Source organism: Rhinoraja longicauda, chromosome 29 (assembly GCF_053455715.1).
Source record: "Rhinoraja longicauda isolate Sanriku21f chromosome 29, sRhiLon1.1, whole genome shotgun sequence".
NCBI lineage: Eukaryota > Metazoa > Chordata > Chondrichthyes > Rajiformes > Arhynchobatidae > Rhinoraja > Rhinoraja longicauda.
Window position 1 is genome coordinate 6,950,031 of NC_135981.1, and position 18,747 is coordinate 6,968,777.

The 18,747-nt window shown below is 44.9% G+C and overlaps 1 protein-coding gene across 1 annotated transcript in view; it reads left to right on the forward strand.

Annotated features, from left to right (window-relative positions):
* Positions 1-17,289: 17,289 nt before the first annotated feature.
* The window catches only part of LOC144607729 (gasdermin-A2-like), an 80,890-nt gene continuing 79,432 nt past the window's right edge, over positions 17,290-18,747 (forward strand). Inside the window, exon 1 of the mRNA XM_078424766.1 lies at positions 17,290-17,442. The gene's annotated coding sequence lies outside the window, so the exon portion shown is untranslated. The remainder of the gene's footprint in view (positions 17,443-18,747) is intronic.

Sequence of the window (18,747 nt, forward strand, 5' to 3'; positions counted from 1 at the left end):
ACTGAAGATGAGACGCAAAATGCTGGAGTAACTCAGCGGGACAGGCAGCATCTCTGGAGAGAGGGAATGGGTGACGTTTCTCAGCTCGAAACTCAACTTCGCGTTCCTTCTCTCCAGAGATGCTGCCTGTCCCGCTGAGTTACTCCAACTTTTTTGTGTCCATAGGCGGATACAATTACAGGTTATAATTTAGCTCATATTGGTTGCCTGCTGTAGCAGTCTGTTTTGCCGTCTCAAACAATGTGTTGGCGCCATTGGACTTAATGTGGGACAATATCCAAGTGTTGTCCAACTGCAACCCGAGCTCTACTCATCAGCAGCTATTCCTGTCGCTGCCTGGAAATGCTCAGAGCACTTTTCATTTACTGTTGCCATGGTGAGGTTTATGAACCATGCAGACGACGGGGGTTCATTAAACAAAAGACGCGAGATGAAACTATTGAACTGCAACTTCGATCCTTCAGTCTATAATAAGTCAGCTAAAGCCATTGTTTTGTGTTGGTGACTGATGATAATTGCAAATTCATGCTTCTGAATTATTTTGTAATTGTTTGTCAATATCAGTGCTTCGCGTGCGAATGGCTTGTGGTACACTTTTATACCCTTGGGTGAGATTGTTTTGGCTTCGGACCAAAGATAATGGAGCAGAGCAAGATAGACCACTCAACCCTAAGAACCGTAGTACGTCACGGCGCCACTTTAGCAGGCAGAAACTTGCAGAAACATTTTTAAAGAAAAATAACAAAAATCTGTGAATTGATAGATGAGATATATTCTGCATTTTTATGGTATCATCACACATGGTATCTTCCCCCAAAACACTGATTACACTACGAGAGGCATAGCGGACGGCGGGTTTTGCTTACTAAAATGGCGGACGTTACGCTCCTTTGCGTACTACACTTCAGTATAGGCGATTTCAACGGAGTGGTCTATCTTGCTCCTCTAGTATCTTTGCTTCTGACGGTGTGGGAAAAGCAAACAAGAGGCAAAGGGGACCTCGACATAACACATTGGCTCTGGGTTGCTGTAGGGTCAGTCTCACATCTCAGAAGGTTAGACTTGAGACTTTAGAGATACAGCCTGGACACAAGCCCTTCAGCCCACCGAGTCCGTGCTGACCAGCGATCACCCCGCACACTAACACCATCCTGCATACTCGGGACAATTTACAATGTTTACAGAAGCTTCAAGCAGTCTGAAGAAGGGTCTCGACCCGAAACGTCACCCATTCCTTCTCTCCAGAGATGCTGCCTGTCTCGCTGAGTTACTCCAGCATTTTGTGTCTATCTTCGACCCACAAACCTATAGGAGTTTGGGAGGAAACCGGAGCACCTGGAGAAAAGTGTTACTTCTACATATGAGTTACTTCAACTTGAGAGTGGTGTAAGGTGTAGCAGGAGGATCAGTTGTGCATTCTGCTGCATGATATCTGGTGACTAGTTATGCAGCAGTTGGTGAGATGATTGTCCATTGGCATTACCTCAGCCGGAAGCTTCATGTCACTGAAGAGTAAATAGAAGCAACACCATTTGCTAGAGATCTTTGAGGTCGTAATGAGTAGGGTCGATATAAGGAACCGGTGGATGGAGGACATATGGACCCAGAAGACATTTGTCAAGGTGCCTCATGAAAAGCTGGTACACGAGATAAGATCTCATGGCATTAAGAGAAGCATGTCAGCATGTGTTAAAGATTGGCTATTACATGGAAGATAGGGAGTCAGAATAAATGGGGCATTTTTAGGTTGGAAAGATGTAACTAGCGGACATTATTTAAATTGCCGATAGCATAAAAATAGATGGGAAGGCATGTTGTGATGTAAAACTTGGTAAATGGGAGAAATGAAGCCACAGCACTTTGTTAAGAGAAATGTAAAGGAAGATTGTCATCTAAATGGTGGCAGGTTGCAAATTGTACTTCCTGTGCAAGGGGAGTTTGTGGTTTAGTTTGGGTTTGAGTTACGTTTATTGTCACATGTACCGAGGCACAGTGAAAAGCTGTAAAATAAATTAACAGGATACAATTAACAAGCAGGTGAAGCAAATAGTTATAAGGCAAATGGCAAATAGATATTTATAACAAGGGGGTTGGTATTTGGGACTGGTGAGGTATTGAAAAAACTGTACAGGATACTAACGAGGCGACGCCTGGAATAACGGTCAGTTTTGGTTCCATTATTTGAAGCAAGATGGCACTTATATTGGACTCTCTTTGCAAGGCCACACTCTGCGAAGAGGTGGGCAGCCGTCTCCTCTCCACAGCAGCCGCCCCGAGGGAAGCGTGTGATAGCCGTGAGGTTCCGGCGGTGCAGGAAGGATCTGACTGGGAGGGCTCCCCTCACCGCCAGCCAAGCCAGGTCTTGGTGCTTGTTGGTGAGTTCTGGCAGTGAGGCATTTCACCAGACAAGCTGGGCAGTCTGCTCTGGGAACCAGGCCACAGGATCCATGGAGTCATTCCCCCTGCAGTGCCTGCAGGACGTTCCGTGCTGACCACTGCCCGATGGACTTGTGGTCAAAGGTGTTGGTCCGGAAGAACCTTTCCACGAACGCCTGACCCGCTGAGTTACTCAAGCACTAGGTATTTCCAACATCTGCAGATTGTTGTTTCTACAAGCCATTTTACTTCCCCTCTCTATCCCCTCCCTCTTCCCAGCTGTCCTACTAGTCTTCCTGTCTCCGTCTACATCCTATCTTTGTCCCGCCCCCTCCCCTGACATCAGTCTCGACCCGAAACGTCACCCATTCCTTCTCTCCTGAGATGCTGCCTGACCCGCTGAGTTACTCCAGCATTTTCTGTTTAACATCCAGGGAGCTTGGCTTCTACAGGAAACAAGATTAAAATTGGGCTCATACTCTGTATAATTATCAAGGATATCGTGAGACAGAATTAGCGAAGGTAATTAGAAACCTAAAATTAATTGCTAATTTAATTCAAGGGTTGTTATGAATTTAAATCAACCTTCAAAGGTAGCATGTACTCAGATGTAAACACAGAAAAGAATTTGGTTCTTACAGTTACACGGAGAATAAATGTTGAAAGTTAAAAATCAATGCTGTGCTATTGAGGCCACAGATAATGGGACTCAAGTCAAGTGTCCTCCCTTAAACGAACACTGAACACGACACTGAAAAAGAACACAATGCCGTTTCAGAGAAATGTTCTCTCCGTCTTGAATAATGACTGCTTCCGGGGCTTTGGCATTCTTGTTAATTCATTTGTGCTTTGTCAGATCGAAAAACCTTTTACTTTTAAGCCAGAAATGGGAAGGACTTCGTTGAACCGAGCGAGGAACCGGAGGTGCCTCAAGCCAAGCCAAGTAGCCACGTCTGCAGCTGCCAACTTGACATCTATTCATTATATTATTGCAATGAAATCAAACACAATTGACACTCTTTGCAAAGTCTACCACAATGAACTTTGAATGGGTAACTTGAATTCTATCCTTTTCCTGAAACTTTGGCATGTCCACAACACCTCTCCACAGCTTCTACAGATGCGCATAGAAGGATTTTATCGCAGCTTGGTTTGGGAACAGCTCCATCCAAGACCGCAAGGAATCGCAGCGAATTGTGGACACAGCCCAGACCTTCACACAAACCAACCTCCATTTATACCTCACGCTGCCCCGGCAAGGCCAGCAGCATAATCAAGGACGAGTCCCACCCCGGCCACTCCCTCGTCTCCCCTCTCCCATCGGGAAAAAGGTACAGAAGTGTGAAAACGCACACGTCCAGATTCTGGGACAGGTTCTTCCCAGCTGTTACCAGGCAACTGAACCATCCTACCACAACTAGAGAGCAGTCTTGTGTCCTCTTTACTGAATTATAATGCTTATGTTCCATTCAGTCCTTCTCATTGAGAACAGCTACTATCTACCTCATTGGTGACCCTCGTACTATCTTTGATCGGACTTTACTGGCCTCATCTTGCACTAAACGTTATTCCCTTCTTGTGTCCGTACACTGTGAATGGCTCGATCATGTAATCATGTTGTTGTCTTTCCGCTGACTGGTTAGCATGCAACAAAAGCTTTTCACTGTACCTCGATACACGAAAACTGAACTGAAGTTCATGATGATCCTTGACTTCAGAAATAAATGGATGAATTCAGTATTTCTTAATGAAAACCAATAGAAGGCTGATTTAACGTATTTTTCTTGGATACTGTACAATTTCAAGCTGCAGCTTCCTAGAATTGTCTCAGCAGATAGAGGAACAAATACACACCTGCAGTAATTGGCAATCATTAACCAAATAGAAAGTCACCGCACACAGCTAACTAAAATGCAGGAAACAATGAGCACTGGTTTAGAAAGCCGTTGCCAAGAAGAGGTGGGAGAATACAATGAGAAGGACTGAATGGAACAGAAACATTATAATTCAGTAAAGAGGACACAGGAACTGCAGATGCTGGATTAGAAAAAAAAACCCCACAAGGTCTTGGAGTAACTCAGCGGGTCAGGCAGCATCCCCGGAGGAACATGGGCAGGTGACGTGTCGGGTCGGGACCCTACCTCAGCAAGCGTGTAGTTGGGGGGGTGAAATCGAGAAAAAAGGTGGTGGGGTGCGGGACAAAGATTGGCAAGTGATAGGTGGATACAGGTGACGGGAGGTTTTAATTAGCAGGTGGGCGGACAAAGGGGGAGATGAAAAGAAGACGAAAGGGTGGAAGGAGTGAAGAGGAGTGAAATGTGAAGCAGGAGGAAGGAATGTAGGTGGAAGTGGACGGAGGGAAGGGGGGCAAAGGGGGGGGGGGGAGATAGTGGGAGAGATGGGTATGAGTGGTATGGAACACAGGGACGTAAAGGAGAAAAGGGGGGAGATGTTACCAGGAAATGGAGAATTCAATGTTCACACTGTTGGGGTGTAAGCCAGTACTTGGGAATGAACAGTATGAACATTGAACATTACTGGAATCACACTCCATCCCAACTCTTCAACCGCTTCTTTGCTGATCTTTCTTCACAAGGTCAGAAATGAGCATGTTTGCTGATGAATACATAATATCTGTGCGGGAAGATAACTGCAGATGCTGGTTCAAATCGAAGGTATCACAAAATGCTGGAGTAACTCGGCGGGTCAGGCAGCATCTCAGGAAGTGAGGAGGAATGGGCGACGTTTCGGGTCGAGACCCTTCTTCAGACTGATCAGTCCGAAGAAGGGTCTCGACCCGAAACGTCGCCCATTCCTTCTCTCTTGAGATGCTGCCTGGCCCGCCGAGTTACTCCAGCATTTTGTGATACATGATATTTCATAAGTTCATAAGTTCATAATCCAATTCCATTTGGTATTCTGCAGCAAATGAACGAGCAACATCAAAACAACATTCTGGCACGGACTGACAAATGGAAAGTAATCGTCATGTTATATGCTGCTGGCAATGACCATCGTTCCTGCTGCTGGCATTCGACCAAAGCAATTGTGCCCAGTCCCAAGCCATCAAGACCCAGGGGATCACCATGAAATAGAACTAATTTGGACCAACTATACACCAAACTGTGGCTAAAGGAACAAGTCAGTAACTGTGTATCCTGTGGTGAATGACCCAATGTCCTCTGGTCCTCGATTCCCCTACTCTGGGTAAAAGACTCTGTGCATCTACACAATCTATTCCTCTCATGATTTCGTAAAAATGATGGGAGTGGGGAGAAAAGGGAATTGGGGGGGGTGGCCTTGCCGAGGCAGCGTGGAGTATAGATGGAATATTCACCACGGAAGCTATATGTGAACTTCAGGAACATGGCACCTTTCAATATATGGGAGGCCACTTGTTTGACACCCTATCCCTCTCCTTAACATTCATTCCCTCCACCGGCAGGCCACTGTTACTTTAGTGTGCATCATTTACAAATAAAAAATACTGACCTGACTTGAAAATATATTGTTGGTCGCTGGACTTAAAATTTGATCAGAAGAAATGGTAAGGTTCAAGGAAGCAGCTCACCACAGATAGATACAAAATGCTGGAGTAACTCAGCGGGACAGGCAGCATCTCTGGAGAGTCACCGCCACGTTCTCACGGAGACCTAAAGACCGGCAATAAATGTTGATCTTACCTGTGAAATCCACGTCCTGATACGTGTACAAAAAAAAGTATGGATTTGAAAAAGGAGGATAAAAGTGAAATGTGAGTGGGATGAACAAAGACAGGTAAACAAGTAATGGGAAAATATGAGGCATTACACTTTGGAAGCAAAAATGCTGATGCAAGTGTCTTCTGAATTGTGCTGAAACAGCCTAGCACAAGTTTGGAAATAAACTTAAAATGACAACAAAAAAACAATCTGCTCCCTACAAGTTACGGAGGCCAATTAATGTACAAACTCACACGTCCTTTGGGATGTGGAAGGAAACCGGAGGAAATCGAGTTTATTCCACCATTCAATCAAGGCTGATCTATTTCTCCCTCTCAACCCCATTCTCCTGCCTTCTCCCTGTAACTCTTGACACAAGAACCCGATAATCTCCACTTTAAAAAAAACACCCAAATGACTTGGCCTGCAGTGAATTCCACAGATTCACACCCATTGGCTCAAAAATCTCAATCGTCTTCTTTCTAAAAGTAATATAAGAAAATAACTGCAGATGCTGGTACAAATCGAAGGTATTTATTCACAAAATGGTGGAGTAACTCAGCGGGTCAGGCAGCATCTCAGGAGAGAAGGAATGGGCGAAGTTTCGGGTCGAGACCCTTCTTCAGTATGAAGAAGGGTCTCGACCCGAAACGTCGCCCATTCCTTTTCTCCTGAGATGCTGCCTGACCTGCTGAGTTACTCCACCATTTTGTGAATAAATCTTTCTAAAGGTATGTTCTTTGATTTTGAGGCTGTGCCCTCTGGTCCTAGACTCTCCCACTAGTGGAAACATTCTCTACACATCCACTCTATCGAGAGCTTTCATTATTCGGTAAGTTTCAAAGAGACCATGCTGACCATTGATCTCCCACATTAGTTCCACGTGATCGCACTTTTGCATCCACTCCCTACTAGGGTCAGATGGCTCCATCTATCTTTAATAAACTTTAATAAATGCACTCCCCCCTCCATGCGCAGCGGCGCCCGGGAGGTCCAGCGCACGTCCCGACGTGCCACGCGCCTGACCTTCCTCCCATGGTGCAGCTTGGCGGCAGAGGGTCAAAGAAGATGGCCGCCGGCAGGACGGACATGCGGCAGCGCCTTGCTGCCACTCTCCTGCTGCTGGCCGCCACGATGGCCGCACAGGGCCGGGATGAGTGGCACCCTCTCCCCATTCCTCTCCCCCTTCGCCCGCCCCCAGCCCCGGGGGAAACTCCCCGGTCGGCAACGAGTCCACGGGTCGACGGTTGGGAGAGGGTTGCCGGGCCCTGTATCTGCGCGTGCGCAGTTGGGGGAGGCTTGACGCGCTTGGCGGTGGCCCTCGACAGCTGGGATCTTGCTGAGTGTTTAGAAGTTTACCAATGCAGGAGAGGTTTGGATCCAACGGGTTCACGGGTCAATAGACAATAGACAATAGGTGCAGGAGGAGGCCATTCGGCCCTTCGAGCCAGCACCGCCATTCAATGTGATCATGGCTGATCATTCTCAATCAGTACCCCGTTCCTGCCTTCTCCCCATACCCCCTGACTCCATTATCCTTAAGAGCTCTATCTAGCTCTCTCTTGAATGCATTCAGAGAATTGGCCTCCACTGCCTTCTGAGGCAGAGAATTCCACAGATTCACAACTCTCTGACTGAAAAAAGTTTTTCCTCATCTCCGTTCTAAATGGCCTACCCCTTATTCTTAAACTGTGGCCCCTCGTTCTGGACTCCCCCAACATTGGGAACATGTTTCCTGCCTCTAACGTGTCAAAACCCCTTAATAATCTTATATGTTTCGATAAGATCCCCTCTCATCCTTCTAAATTCCAGTGCATACAAGCCTAAAGTCGTCTAGTATTGCTAAACAATATCAGTGACTTCAGGAATAATATGCATGAAATATCCCAAGACGCTACCTAAAGGATTTTGTGTGCAGCTTGTTTGTACTCATTACAGTGTGATTTGACTTGATAACACGCAAAGTTTTTCCCCGTATCTTACAACCAGAAGGAAGGTTTCTAATGAACATTATCGTCTAATAACATGATAAAGCATTCCTTTGGCAAGTTATTAACATTTTCCATAACATTTTATTTTCAGCCCTATGATATACTGATGGAAACATCAATTAAAAGTCTATTAATGTCTGCAAGTTTTAGTAAATAAGATAGGTTGCATACTTTAAGAAGCACAAGCTCTAAAGTCCGTTTAAAATTAAATTGCTAACATGGAGTACTATTATATATCTGGTTGATGTGATTACTTCCATAGTATATTCAATGTTCTCTTGTTAAAGGGGCATTAGTTACACGAATATAATTGGATTCTCACACCGAGCTACAATTCTTTGAAAACCTAATTGGCATTAGTATTGACAACAAGAAACAACCTTGAGGCATGGTTCCTAGACATTGCAAAATAAAGTTGCACTTGGTCTCATTCAGTGCAATGCACTTCCACCATAAATGATTCAAGATATCATAGACCTCTCCTTTGAAGGAGCTGGAGCTGGAGCTGTCCTCTGTAACTAACAGCACAGTAACAGGGGTAGCCGGCATACTCTAGAACTAATTTCCTTCAATATTAGAGAGTTAGAGAGTTATATAGCGTGGACACATGCCATTCAACCCACCTCATCCGTGCCGACCACCTTATCTGATCCCACTTGCCTATGCCTCACGCGATACCTCCAAACCTTTCCTATCCCTGTACTTGTCCAACTCGCAATTGTACCTGTCTCTAACACTTCCTCTATAATAAGCCCAATCTGTTGGGCACCACTCCCTCTCTCTAGTTTAATTTAATTTAGTTTATAGACACAGCACAGGAACAGGCCCATCGAGTCTGTGCAATCCAGTGATCTCTGCACACTAGCACTATCCCACATTTTATAGATACAGAGATACAGCGCGGAAACAGGCCCTTCGGCCCAACGGGTGTAATGTCCCGTCATATCTGTTAGTCTTGTGTCATGTTCTGTGTTTAGATTCCCATGTCACGTCATGTCACGTCATGTCACGTCATGTCACGTCATGTCACGTCATGTCACGTCATGTCACGTCATGTCACGTCATGTCACGTCACGTCACGTCACGTCACGTCACGTCACGTCACGTCACGTCACGTCACGTCACGTCACGTCACGTCACGTCACGTCCTTAGTGCGGTTTGTCAAGTTAAAATCACTCATGTCAAGTCTCGCGCTCACTTCCTGTTTTAAGGTGAAACTTACCTCTTATCTCATTTCAGGTCCCTTGACTTCCTGCCATTGTAATTGTCAGCCCCGCCTTGATTGTTTCCACCTGTGTGCCCTTACCTCATGTATATATAGTCCACGCCTCCCTTTGTCCTGTGCCAGTTCGTCTTGTGATTCATGTGCTCTCGGTCATTGTTTCTCGACTTACCCGCATTGTTTCCAAGTTCTTGTCAAGCGTAGCACAGTTAGTGAATATCCTAGTAAGTATTTTTGTAACTAATGTTTTTGTAGCTAAGTAAGTTTAGGGTTTTGGTTTGTATCGCAGTGTTCTTTAATTTGGAAATTAAAGAACGCCTTTTTTTCTCCAAATTGACTCTTGTGTGTGAGTCGTGCGTTTGAGTCCAGTTCCTGTGTGCCTCAGAACCTAACAACGGGTCCGCGCCGACCAGCGATCCCTGCACATTGCACTATCCTACACCCACTAGACTTTTCTATTCTTGTATCCAAATCTTCTCACCTTGAAGACTAAAGGGCCTGTCCCACTTAGGCAATCTTTTTGGCGACTGCTGGCGAATGTCAAAGTCGTAGCAGATCGCCGAACTTTTCTTTTACCCGACGACAATGACCATGACAATGCCGAGTCAGGTCGAGATTACAGCGTCTTCGGAAACATCGCTAAATTCCCACGCTGTCAATGTTTCTCCAGCGTCCTAACTTTCGCTGAAATCACTGACAAGTCGGTAAGCACTTGAGAGTTTTTAACTATAACACCTTGTATGGGTTACTTAAAAACCAAGCTTCACTGTAACAAGGAATAAACTGCATTTACTTCCAGTTTACTAATAGCTGTATTAAAACAATTAATTTAAAAAGTGGTTCAGTGGATTTTTGTGAAAAGTGTGTGGGCATTCTTTGAAAATGTACGGGAGCGCATATCTGGTTTCTGAGTTGCGTATCTGGGTTGGGAGCCCACTTTAAATGTAATGGCCGATGGCCATAAACATCGCGAAAATTCCCACACTTACCTGACCGCCAAACTGTCGCCTCCAATCTAACTGTCAAATGTCCTGACGGTAAATAAATTGGTTAAACACAAGCATTTTATGGTATTTTGAAATGACTACTTATTTTAATATTATGTGCTTCTAAATGCATCTAAGAGAACCTAGCAAAGCTGGGACAGCATGTGACAGCGCCCGCAATAAGCTACGATACCTGGCGACAAGCCAGCCGTCGCCGAGAGATTTCACTCCGGATGATTTCTCAGCGACGCGCTGGGATCCACTACGATCTTTGGAAGACTCCTCACGGTCATGCCCACGACACCCCGGCGAACTGTCGGCGACAGCCTAGTCGCCGGCAGTCGCCTTAAAATCGCCTAAAGTGGGACGGGCCCTTAATATGCTACTTGTTATTTTACTCGTTTGCTGCCCGAACATATTGGCCTTCAGTGACTTGTGTCAATTTGAATATCAACATTGTACAATCACTCGCCATTTAACAAATTCTGTTGTTTGGTTTAGAGCACGGAAACAGGCCTTTCATCCCACCTAGTCCACACCAGCCATCGATCACACGTTCACTTCACACGAGTTCTATGTTATACCAGTTTTGTATCCATTCCCTGCACAGTAGAGGCAATTTACAGAATGACAATTAACCTACAAACACGTAGATCTTGGGGATGTGGGAGGAACCTGGAGCACCTGGAGGAAACCCACACGGTCACATAGAAACGTAGAAAATAGTTGCAGGAGTAGGCCATTCAGCCCTTCGAGCCAGCACAGCTCGATCATGGCTGATCATCCAAAATCAGTTCCTGCCTTCTCCCCCATATCCCTTGATTCCGTTAGCCCTAAGAGCTAAATCTAACTCTCTCTTAAAAACGTCCAGTGAATCAGCCTCCACTGCCTTCTGTGGCAGAGAATTCCACAGATTCACAACTCTGGGTGAAAAGGTTTTTCCTCATCTCAGTCCTAAATGGTCGACCCTTTACTCTTAAACTGTGACCCCTGGTTCTGGACTACGCCGACATGGGGAACATTTTTCCTGCATCTAGCCTGTCCATCCCTTAAGAATTTTATTTGCTTCTATAAAATCCCCTCTCATCCTTCTAAATTCCAGGTAATACAAGCCCAGTCGACCTATTCTTTCCTCGTATGTCAGTCCAGCTATCCTGGGAATTAGCCTGGTGAACCTACGCTGCACTCCCTCGATAGCAAGAATGTCCTTCCTCAAATTAGGAGACCAAAACTGCACATAATACTCCAGATGTGGTCTCACCAGGGCCCTGTACTACTGCAGTTGGACCTCCTTGCTCCTAAACTCAAACCCTCTCGCAATGAAGGCCAACATGCCATTAGCTTTCTTCACTGCCTGCTGTACCTGCATGCTTACTTTCAGGGAGAACATGCAAACTCTGAACAGACAGCACCTGAGGTCAGGATAGACGCTGTGAGGCAACGGCTCTACCAGCTGCCTCACTCTGCCACCCACTGTTTTGTTCACCAAAGTGAATGACCTCATATTTTTCCACGTTATTCCATCTGCTGTGTTTTCACCCATCTATGCAACAGGTCCATATCCATTTGAAATGTCTTTACATTCCCTTCTGCACGAATAATCAACACAGTTTAGTTTTGCGATCAATCTTGGAAATGGTCCTGAGTCCAATATTCGATGTAGTCATTCAGTCTGGGGTCCATGTCCCAATCCCAGTGGTGCCCTCCGAGGCACAACGTGCCAACTGGAGAATGGTACTCCTTGCTTCCTTCCCAATACCCATTTCTCACTTTGTCAATATATGTGGTCTAATCTTGCTGACCGACGTCCCGTGAGGGACCTTATTGAATGCTTTCCAAAAATCCAAATACGCCACATCCACTGGTACAAACTTTATCCACTCTTCCAAGTCAATTTCTCAAAGAAATCCGGCAGATTAATCAGATGTGACCTGGCTTGCTTAAATCCATTTTGGCCTTGCTGAATCTAATATTCTCTTCAAGGTGTTTTTTCCATCCTTCATTATAGATTCCGGCATTGTTTATTGTAGGCTCATTGTGTACAGACCACCAGATCTTCAGAACTAATTGGATGCGGTTTTCTCCAAAACTCTGCAGCCTTGCTACCTCCAGGAGGTACAATCCAATATTCAAGATGTACGAAAGCACAAGAACCAATTTAAAGACGTCAACATCTCACAAACTTCGACAAGATTAAATTGCTGTTGCCTGTGGAAATATTTTGGTTTGGTTGACTGATTGGAGTGGAGTCATTTTGGAAAGAAGTAATTGGGTTTATTCAAAGTAAATAGTAAAAGTAGACCAGGGAGATAGTTTTTTTTTCATCAAGAGAAACTTGATGTAAAGTGATCCATTTCTGACACTGATCGTCGTTTGGTGTTCCTTGGAGTTGAAGTCTCCGGCATAAACATCCCTGGTTCAACAACTCAACTGGCTGCCTCTCCTTTCCTCTTCACTACTTTCACGTCTTTCCTTACCGCCATGGTGGTGCAAAGGGCTGCACAGTGACGCAGCCTCACGGTGCTAGAGCTACTGCCTCACGGCGCTAGAGACCAACTTTGATCCTGACCACGGGTGCTGTCCGTCTGGAGTTTGCACGTTCTCTCTCTCTCTCTCTCTCTCTCTCTCTCTGTGACGGCGTGGGTCTCCTCTGGGTGCTCCGGCTTCCTCCCGCATCCCAAAGACGTGCGGCTTTTGTAGGCCTCTGTAAAATTGACCTTAGTGTGCATGGAGTGGATGAGATGGTGGGATAACATGGAACGAGTGCAAACGGGAGGTCGATGGGCAGCCTTGACTTGGTGGGCCGAAGGGCCCGTTTCCATGTTGTGTCTTTCAGTCAATCAATCTACCTATTCTTGTGGTACCACTAAATATTCAAGAGTCAAGTGTTAAATATCATATGTACTGACCCCAGAGCAATGAAACTCTATTCTGGTAACACATTTTCTAATTCCTTTTCTGCACCTGCCTTAGATTTCCCATTGTCTATCAGTTCAGTGTGGTTAATAGGTATATGCACATCATGATTATAGTTACAAAGCTCTTTGTTTGAGATTTAGTTTGACCTAATTTAAACTTTACAATCTCAATTGTGAGCTTACATCGGACCACATTCAATATGTGACATAGAAACAGACCTCCATCCCAGTTATGAAAAATATGAGAAACTCTTCATAGTTTTTGTAGATGGGCTATTGCATGCTAGCCTAGTACGTGCTTTATAATATTAAGAACTCGCCTACGTCAGGCAGTAGATGTAGCAGCTCGGAGCTGTAATGTACTGCAGGTCCTATGATGTAAGTGCTTCAATAAAATGATGCGTTGTATCTTAGCGTGGACTTAAGCACTTTATTACATGGTGTCAGAAGTGGGATTCGAACCCACGCCTCCACTCTCCTCCCCTTGTTCTCCCGCGAAAGGTGGTGAGGCGGTCTCTTACCGCACGAGGGCCGGACGAGTTTGTAGGCCACCCGTTAGATATGGCGATTTTGTGTAACTTTGCTAGTATATTCTTCACATTTTTGTTTTTCATTGCTTAAGCTAACGTTGTTTCTTTATTTCTACAAGAAGAGATGTAGATGGGCTATTGCATGCTAGCCAATCGTAGTGCTTGTTAGTAGTAGTCCCGCCTAGTACGTGCTTTATAATATTAAGAACTCGCCTACGTCACGCAGTAGATGCAGCAGCTCGGAGCTGTAATGTACTGCAGGTCCTATGATGTAAGTGCTTCAATAAAATGATGCGTTGTATCTTAACATGGACTAAAGCACTTTATTACAGTTTTAAAGATCTCAGTTGACTTCGTTCGAGAGATTCTGTTTACCCTTTCCTGAAGGTAGACACAAAATGCTGGAGTAACTCAGCGGGTCAGGCAGCATCTCTGGAGAGAAGGAATGGGTGACGTTTCGGGTCGAGACCCTTCTTCAGACTGCCTCAACCCGAAACGTCACCCATTACTCCTCTCCAGAGATGCTGCCTGACCCGCTGAGTTACTCCAGCATTTTGTGTCTACCTTCGATTTAAACCAGCATCTGCAGTTTTTTTTCCTACCCTTTCCATATATATATCTGCTCACATATCTGGTATCATCCTTGTAATCTTCCCTGTAACATGCTTATTATAACATGGTGACTAGAACCGTGTGCAGTGTGCGTGGCACAGTTGTTAGAGCTGCTGCTTCATAGCGTCAGAGACCCGGGTTCGATCCTGACCACTGACGCTGTCTGTGTGGAGTTCGCATGTTCTTCCTGTGACCACATTGGTTTTCTCCGGGTGCTCCAGTTTCGTCCCACACCCCAAGGATGTGTGGGTTTGTAGGTTGATTGGCCTCTGTAAATTGCCCCTGATGTGCAGGGAATGGATGGGAAAGTGGGATAGCATAGAAGTAGCGTGAACGAGTGATCAATGGTTGGCCAGAACTCGGTGAGTTTTAAGGGCCTGTTTCCATGCTGTATCTTAAAACTAAACTAAGCTAAACTAAACTAAACTACAGTCCTGAGTTATTTCGAAATCTTCGAAGCTTGCGTATATATATTTGATTCAATTTTTAATTTCACATTATGACTTGTGCAGGAAGAAACATAGAAACGTAGAAAATAGGTGCAGGAGTAGGCTATTCGGCCCTTTGAGCCAGCACCGCCATTCAATATGATCATGGCTGATCATCCAGAATCAGTACCCCGTTCCTGCTTTCTCCCCATATCTCTTGACTCCGTTAGCCAAGGAACTGCAGATGCTGGTTTACACCGAAGATAGACACAAAATGCTGGAGTAACTCGGCGGGACAGGCAACATCTCTGGATAGGAATGGGTGATGTTTCGGGTCGAGACCCTCCTTCAGACTTGACTTTTTTGAAATATAAAAGTAGTTCGGCAATGAGCCAGAAATTGTCGAGAGCAGTTGGTCTCAAATGCCTGTAGCTGACTTGTTTACCAGGTAGAAGTTTAACTTATGTGGGATCCATCACTGTTAACTTGCTATGTAGGGAGGAACTGCAGATGCAGGTTTGCATCGAGGATAGATACAAAATGCTGGAGTAACTCAGCGGGCTAGGCACCACCTCTGGAATAGAAACATAGAAACATAGAAAATAGGTGCAGGAGGAGGCCATTTGGCCCTTCGAGCCAGCACCGCCATTCATTGTGATCTTGGCCGATCATCCACAATCAGTAACCTGTCCTCAACTTCTCCCCATATTCCTTGATTCCACTAGCCCCTAGAGATCTATCTAACTCTCTCTCAAATTCATTCAGTGATTTGGCCTCCACTGCCCTCTGTGGCGGAGAATTCCACAAATTCACAACTCTCTGGGTGAAAAAGTTCCTTCTCACCTCAGTTTTAAATGGCCTCCCTTTTATTCTAAGACTGTGGCCCCTGGTTCTGGACTCCCCCAACATTGGGAAATTTTTTCCTGCATTTAGCTTGTCCAGTCCTTTTATAATTTTATATGTCTCTATAAGATCCCCTCTGAACTCCAGTGAATACAAGCGTGAATAGGTGACGTTAATATGCTCTCAACTACTGCCCTGGTCCTAAATGGTGAGTCCACATGGATTCCTTGCCTGAGCAGTTCCCTTACGATGGGGGATTAGGAGAGGAGGCAGCGCAGCGGTAGAGTTGCTGCTTTACAGCGAATGCAGCGCCGGAGACTCGGGTTCGATCCTGACTACGGGTGCTGCACTGTAAGGAGTTTGTACGTTCTCCCCGTGACCTGCGTGGGTTTTCTCCGAGATCTTCGGTTTCCTCACACACTCCAAAGACGTACAGGTATGTAGGTTAATTGGCTGGGTAAATGTAAAAATTGTCCCTAGTGGGTGTAGGATAGTGTTAATGTGCGGGGATCACTGGGCGGCACGGACTTGGAGGGCCGAAAGGGCCTGTTTCCGGCTGTATATATATGATATGAAACCAGCAAAATAGCTGAAAAACCCATTATCGAGCTAGCTGAGCCCCATCTCCCAGTTTAGCTGATCTGCAAGAATCAATGAATCAATTTAATCTAAAATGAATGAAAATATTAAACATTTTAAAATGGTCGAAAAAAAAAGAAAGAAAATAAAGAAACCAAAAAGCAATTACAAAAGCTTCTATCCAAATAAAAACATTTTATTAAACGCTATTAACTTAAAGTATTAATTACTGAATTGCGGTAATACTCCCTTAATGAGTCAGGTTTAGGACTTCAGTGGTGCCGAACTGGCACATTAATGGATTATTGGATGCTAATTCTATTCATTCCCCAACACTATTTTAACTCACTTTTTTATTGATATTACATGCTAGTTTAATACATTTTCCAGAGAGCCCAGTAAGTTTACAGGAAGCATAAGAACCAGGCTACAGTGAGTTCAAGGGGAATGTGGGAATTGAGCTTGCGGTGAGGTTTAAGGGAGTCCCCGTTGTTGTAATATATAAGACAAGGGGGATGTTGTGATATTGCTGGGACTACTTTGTGTATCCAAGGACTACTTTGTATGCCTGTGTATACAAGTGATTGGTGTGATTAGGCGGTCACTCTGGATGCAGGTGGCCATGGAATAAACAGCCTGGAGTTGAGCTCCAGCAATGTAACCTTTTTATACACGTGTACTTGTGGTCCGTCCAGAGTCACAACAAAGGTACAACAGGTACCGGACCACGAAGAACAACATGGTGGCAGCGGCTTGGTGTTTCGCCTAGGGAGGGAATGAAGCATGCCCGAGCAGAAAAGGTTACATTGCTGGAGCTCAACTCCAGGCTGTTTATTCCGTGGCCACCTGCATCCAGAGTGACCGCCTAATCACACCAATCACTTATATACACAGGCATACAAAGTAGTCCTTGGATACACAAAGTAGTCCCAGCAATATCACAACACCCGTGTGTTTAAAGGAAGCAGGAGAAACATCACCTGGTCTCCTTCTTGCGTTTGAGGCAGCAGAAGTTATGAAGCTGCTTCTGCTGTCTGTTTGTTGTCGTTCGCCTGACTGAGGAGGTCAGTTGACCGGGCACACCACGGGGAAGTCGACAAGGTTGAGCCCCACATCACCTGATGAGGCAGATGCTGAATGAGGAATTGCAGGATACTAGATGATCAGAGTTTTACCCGCACCACCCTGCCCACACACCCATTCCACCCCTGCCATCGGAGAGAAGATATGGGAGCCTGAAAACTAAAATATCCAGGTACAGGAACAGCCTCTTCCTTGCAGCCATCAGGCGATTAAACACTACAACCTCCAAATTAGCTCTGAACTACATAGACTTGGGACACTGGTTTTGTCCTTTTGCATGATTATTGTGTTTGATTTTATGTGTATTTACTGTATGTGTGCTTGTATGTATGTGTGTGTATATATATATATAAATATAGAGTGTAAGAAAATAACTGCAGATGCTGGTACAAATCAAAGGTATTTATTCACAAAATGCTGGAGTAACTCAGCAGGTCAGGCAGCATCTCAGGAGAGAAGGAATGGGTGACGTTTCGGGTCGAGACCCTTCTTCAGACTGATGTCAGGGGGGCGGGACAAAGGAAGGATATAGGTGGGGACAGGAAGATAGAGGGAGAACTGGGAAGGGGGAGGGGAAGAGAGGGACAGAGGAACTATCTAAAGTTGGAGAAGTCGATGTTCATACCGCTGGGCTGCAAGCTGCCCAAGCGAAATATGAGGTGCTGTTCCTCCAATTTCCGGTGGGCCTCACTATGGCACTGGAGGAGGCCCATGACAGAAAGGTCAGACTGGGAATGGGAGGGGGTATATAAATATAGAAATGTGTGTATGTGTATATATATGAATGAATGAATAAGTTTATTGGCCAAGTATCCATATACAAGGAATGTGCCTTGGTGCTCCGCCCACAAATGACAACACAAACATGCAGTTAACAATTAAGAATAAAGCATAACCACATCAAAACAATAAGGATACAACATTACGGTCTAAACATGTGGGTGAAAATAAACCAGAGCAAAAAAGAGACTACAGACTTTGGTTATTGAGTGGAACTATCACTCGTGGGAAAAAAGCTGTTTTTATGTCTGGCTGTGGCTGCTTTGACAGTCCGGAGTCGCCTTCCAGAGGGAAGTGCTTCGAAGAGTTTGTGGCCAGGGTGAGAGGGGTCAGAGATGATCTTGCCCGCTCGCTTCCTGGCCCTTGCAGTGTACAGGAACCTGTACAGGAATATATTATATATATAAATTTATATATATATATACACACACACACACACACACACACACACACATATATATACAAACGCACACACACACGTACACACAAACACATATGTATATTTGTGTACACACACATGTGTGTGTGTGTAGGTATGTATATACTGTATATATGTGTGTGTACATATGTGTATACAGTATATCTGTTTATATATCTATATATAACTTTTTACATTTATTATATTGTATACAGATTATATACAGAGCACTATGATTACAAATTCTGTTGTGCTGTTGCAAGTAACAATTTCATTGTT